We start from the raw sequence: 6,000 nt of genomic DNA, 5'->3' as shown, positions 1-6,000 counted from the left end.
TATTTGTAGTCAGAGTTTACATTTTATATAATTGGCTTTAATAGTAGAAGGTTATTAGTTATTTATGGGAAGAATTTCCCATAGGAAAAAAGCTGTTTTTTTATACATAAGTCTGAATTTCCTATACTTCCCACATTCCTTGCTGGTTCATCCAACAATCTCCTTATACAGGGATTTGATACTCCTATAGATGTCACTTTCAGCAGTTTGTAGAAGGATTCATAAGCAAATATACAATATGTATATCCCCTAGTTATAGCTCTCTCTGCAGCATGCACTTGCAGCAAGTAAATGTCTTGACAGACATGACAAAACCACCCTATCCAATTTGCCATATTTTTTCAATAAGGATTAGTTCAGAACAGCCTTTTGTCAAGTGACAAGCAAGGCTCTTATTTGCCTTTCATCCACTCCATGGAGGGTATTAAGGTTCTCAATCGATCAACTCGTTTTCTTTTCATTTTGTCATCTCATCCTCTGTTCTTGCCATCTCCGTCATGTCATAGTATCCAAGATATCGAAGTTCCTCTTTTTATCACATCCCGATAACAGCATTTTGGCTAGCAATAAGGGGAGGTTGTTCACATTCATGCTAAGACACGGGAAAACATATCCGTTTGTACAATAACGTAAATGGAATTGTTTCTATGGCAAACTGGAGGAAAAACACACTTGCAAGGGAATTCTCTCTCATAAACCCAGTGTGTTCATAGTGAGGTCGTGCTCTCCTGGTTGTTTCACCACTGACTTGATGTCATCAGTTCATCAGAGTGGCCCCAGACGATAAGACATAACAGGTTTCATGAAAATATTAAGTTAATCTGCTTAAGAGGGAGTCTGGAGTCAAGGTTGCGCGTGATAAAAAGCCAAGCAAATTCCATTGGACGAGATGAGCTGAGACAGTTAATGCGAGAGTCTGGCGTTCAGATGAAATGGATTCATTGTGACGGATGCAGATAATGAGCTTTAGTCAATCAGCTTGAGAGTGCATCCAACTGCCGTTTCAATAGTTACCTTGGTGATATCCCAGTGTGAACTAGAAACACGTTCATTTGATCAGAGCTAGGCACAACAAAGATGAAAACAGATTGGAAAAATTAACTTTTTGTCGGTTGAGAAAGAAATCCATCATGGCTTCAGTAGCTGGTGTTTACTGGACATTGCAGAGCCAATCGTGTGAAGATCAGGGTATTATGTTCAATGAAAACAGGGGTTGAGGCTGTTTTAAATGCTTCACCTCAAAGCTCAAATCAGTTAGAGTATCTCTCTCTGCATCTAAATCCTCACAATAATCATGATTATTTTAAGGGTCAAGGGATTTTTCCCTAAAAACGTTATTTTTGTAAATATTCCTTTCAACTCCTTGACTGTATGGTTATCCCAATGTACTGGTAATGTTCTGAATCTGCAGTCGTGCCAAAACAATTTCGCAAAACATGGCCTTGGTATAATATGTAAACCTTCAGAGAAAGAAACACTTTCATGTTTTTATTAAAACATGAAAACATTATTGTTAGAAGGCAGAGTTAACTCCACCTCCACAGTAAGCCTGCACTTGCATGATTGAGTAGCCTGACATGATATGAAAGTGTTGTATTAACTTTAGGCAGAACACATTTTGACAAAGTTATCTTCAGAACGCTGCAGACCTGCTGAGACACTCCACATAGCTGAGACTTACTGGAGCCATAATGGCTGTTCTTCCTTCCTGATAGGCTTCTGTGGCTGCTCCATGGTGTATCTGTGTTTCCCTGCCATGAAGTTACAGTACATGGTAGAACCATTTCAAGCAGCATCAACACAATACAATCCCTAGTTCTACATACTGTACCCACTACTGAAAGCGCCTGGAAGCATTAAATTACTCGCTGAGGTGATACACCAAATAGTTCTTTGTGGGTGTTGAGTAGCGAATTATTCAATTCCATTTCGATGTACCATGTGCATTCGTTCAACAACTGACCCGGCCAGAAGTATTTCTTTCCTTTTTTTAAAAGGTCACAAATGAAGACAACCGCTGTCAGGGAGGAAAGGTGGAACAAAAACATTTACTCTTGGAGAGCTCTCGGAATAATTACCTGGGTGGTATCAAAAGAACCAGTTGGAGAGAGCACAGATTAAAAGGGGAGAATCCTCCAGGAGCCATTAATCACACACACTGGAATTAACTTTCAATTGACTTTCTTGCCCCTGGATATAAAATAGATGGCACACTAAAAAAAGGAGTAAGCAACCAATCTGTATTGCTCAAACACCCTCAGCTGGACAGTAGGCTATAACCAACAGTGCGCCACACTCATTTTCGACTAGGAGCAAACATGCGTGTTTTTTTCCCCAATGGAACCTTAATTTGCCAATTTGTCCAGCTGAATAGTCTATAACTACAATTTATGCTATATTTGTACCATTCATTATTTGCTTTTTTAAGGAATTTCAACAAAAAATGATAATATTTTCAGTTTGTTGAAAGCTAATGTTTACAGCAGTTTTTCCATTATATACCAAAATATTCGAAATATCACACTAACTTCTGACTTTAACTAATCCTCATAGTATAGACTAGAATTTAGAATGACACTTGTGCAGCTGTGTTTCCATTTGAATCACCAAACATAACTCTCTCTCTGTTGTTTTTCCCCCTCCCCTCCCCTCCCCTCCCTCCATCTCTCTCCCTCTTGAGCTGAGTGCTGACCTACTCTGCCCTCCCCCCATCCCCCTGCAGCTCGACCCCTGCAGTTCCCCCGTGTCTCCCCACCTCTCCCTCTGCCGCCCACCTCAGCCCTGAAGACTGTCGTCCATTACCCCCACCCCACCCCACCCCTCCTCCCGTAGCAGCACATCTCTGTTTGTATGTATTTATTCACGGCACAGGCCTCTATCTTTAATTACAATCACACCGACGGGGGGGGGGGGGGGGGGGGGGGGGGGATTTAGTAGGGGAAGGAAGACGAGTGGCTTTGATGTCGGCTGCTCCCGTGCCTCCACCTACCCGTTTTTCTTTTCCTCTCCAAATGGCATTAATGTGGTTCGACTCCCACGGCTTGCTCGGATTTCATTTACAGCGAGTCAAGGATGCGTTTTGTTCGAAAAGGGTTAGAAGGGCTCTGAGAAAGACGACGACTTAGCCTGACAGAAAGCACCCGATGCAATGCAACAAAAGTGGATTTTTCGGTCTGGCCATCTGCCTGCTTTTGATCCCTGGTGTCGATACTGGCTATGCCCCTTTGGTATAGAAACGGTGTGAAAAGATCCAGACGTTGAGTGTGCGTTTGTGCGCACGTACAGTACTGTGTGAAAGGCTAAACATTCTTTTTCGCAAAATTGCCACACAAATACAAATGACCCCCAAAAATGACAATATTCATGTCAAGAATCTGAGGTGCCTAAGGCTTCTGAACAGTACTGTATTTACATTTACATTTAGTCATTTAGCAGACGCTCTTATCCAGAGCGACTTACAGTAAGTACAGGGACATTCCCCCGAGGCAAATAGGGTGAAGTGCCTTGCCCAAGGACACAACGTCATCTTGCACGGCCAGGAATCGAACTGGCAACCTTCTGATTACAAGCCCGCTTCTCTAACCGCTCTGCCACCTGACTCCCCACTGTATATGTGCGCGTGCATCTGTGTGTGAACGACACAAACTCTGTGCCTGATTAGAATGAGGGTTATCCCCTCAGAAGTAAACCGTGGCGGCTGGTTCTTCAGCCCACAGATTAGGAAGGAAGTGAGGATCGACACACCTGTGCCTGTTGTCCCAAACAGGACGATGTAAACAACATAAAAATCACACAGGACACTGCCAAGGTCTCCATGTCTTTATCTGTGATTGACTTCCCAGAGGGAGGGGAAACAACACATGGTGCTAATAGAAGGGTTCATACTGCAGATGTTTTTTCCCCGAAGAGAAACACAGAGGCGGATTGGATCCTGTGAGCTCTTGATCTGCTGTTGAATGCTCTACCCACCTAACGTGATGATAAACAGCACGAAGGCAGGTTAGCTTCCTGATTCCATCTGAATGGAGTTCTGTGTTCTTGTACTCAACAGAATGCACGAGAGCATTCCATTCCTCTTAATACCTTGACAACACACTCGAACGACTGCTGCACAAGTTGAATGTCACTGTTCGTGTGATTACGTACACGTGAATAGTTTGCGTTCCTTATTGTACAAATTCTGTACATGAAGATTATTGTCACGCTCTCAGGCAGAAACCAGCTGCCCAAGATTCAGGCAGTCTCCTTGGCACCAAAACGCTTTTTAGAGACGTATTTGGTGTGCACACAATCTCAAATGTAAAAAATGACAATAACGATGTAAAAAAATTATTATGACAAAGTGTTCATGCACAGCGCTCACAGGGATTTAAAACAACAATTTAGCTGGCATAGTGACTAGGTAATGTGGATAGTCCATTTATCTTTGATTCAAATTTTGATGCAGTGATTATTTATTCCCCTGGCTGTCTGTTCCATTATTCTTTCTAATTACCTGCGCCAATTCTTCTGTCTATTTTCGCCACACTGGCAACCCATAATTGCTTCTGCCATAAATCAAGAAACATTCTCAGGAGTTGTTGCTCCATTAATATAAATACACATGAATGCCAGCTTCCTGTTTGTATTGCTATAATGACTCGTTAATTTTGATATGACATCAGGAACTGACATTCTGTTATTCTTTTCTGGGTGAACGATAAACAGAGCTTGTTTTTTTGCAAATTCAGCTTGACGTTTCATATCTTTGGACCACTCGTCCATTTTATACTGTATTTTATGAAACTTTTTGATGAAATAACACACTTCTCTGTAGCGCTGATGTGATTGGGTTTGGAGCGATGCATCATGAGTAGAGACCCACTTGTGCACCAAGGTCAAGTAGCACATTGTCTGATTAGGAAGCTTGCCGCTAATAAACATTCAGCCAACCATCCTCAGTTTGCCTGTTTTAATCTTTGCTGAAACCACCAAAGCTAAACGCCAAAGCTAACGATGGAGATTTCAGTCCTCCGGACTATTAATATTCCCTTACAGCATTAGGCAAATCAACTGTCCCAGTCGTACCAATGAGAGGAAGAGAGAAGGGGCTAGTTTGGATCCAAATGAGCAATGTTAAGGAAGACATAACTGGGTCTTACATGTTAGCCTGGGGTCATAGGGACAACGTATGAACTATTAGTTATGTCAGGCCCAGAGGCCCTGCTACATTAGCAGTCGGGTGATTTGTGATTTGAAGGAGGGCTTTTTTCAGGAAGACACAGTGTAGCCAGGATCACAGGAATGTAAGAATTCTATCAAATGAAAGAATTGTGTGATGAGTCAGTAGATTTGATCTTTGGGATTTCAAACAACCGAAACATTTACTCAATGGAGACCCTTGTTGTTGTGCTGTTCGCATCTGAAGTACTGCCAACAGAATACTTGAAAATCGAGAAATGATTTCAGTCATGCACAGGAGAGAAATAATAGTGATACAGGAAGTGTATGAGAAACACCGGGAAAGGCAGTCATGCTTTGACTAGGATCATACATTGCTAAATTCGAAAGAACGTGCATTTAATTGATCCTGGATTGAAAGGTCGATGACGAAATCAGAGCACAATGTTTGTTGGTTGTTACAAAGCAAATGGTGTTGCAGAGCAACAATTCATCGCCGCTAGGCGACTTCGCCTGCCGGTTGTGGAGGCCTTTGAAAGTCATGCGAGGACTGTCTCAGACCTGTAAACATACGCTCTCTGTAGTTGTATTTTTTTTATGAAATAACTCATGTGTGTCCGTTTGATGCAGGCTGCTGTAAGACTGTTGGATATCTCCAGTGGCGCATGCTCTATACTTCCAAAGTAGAAGTGTTTTATTCGAGATCTCGAACATCTGCATGGCTTGCGAACTGAAAACAAGTGACAAATGTACAGTGAAATGGAAATCTTCCTGACGTGTGCGTGCATGGCAATACTAATACTTGAGATTGCAGTTCTGTAAGGATACAGAGAAAGAGTC

The sequence above is a fragment of the Osmerus mordax genome, chromosome 24 (assembly GCF_038355195.1).
Source record: "Osmerus mordax isolate fOsmMor3 chromosome 24, fOsmMor3.pri, whole genome shotgun sequence".
Taxonomy (NCBI): domain Eukaryota; kingdom Metazoa; phylum Chordata; class Actinopteri; order Osmeriformes; family Osmeridae; genus Osmerus; species Osmerus mordax.
Note: the sequence above shows the minus strand (reverse complement) of the source record.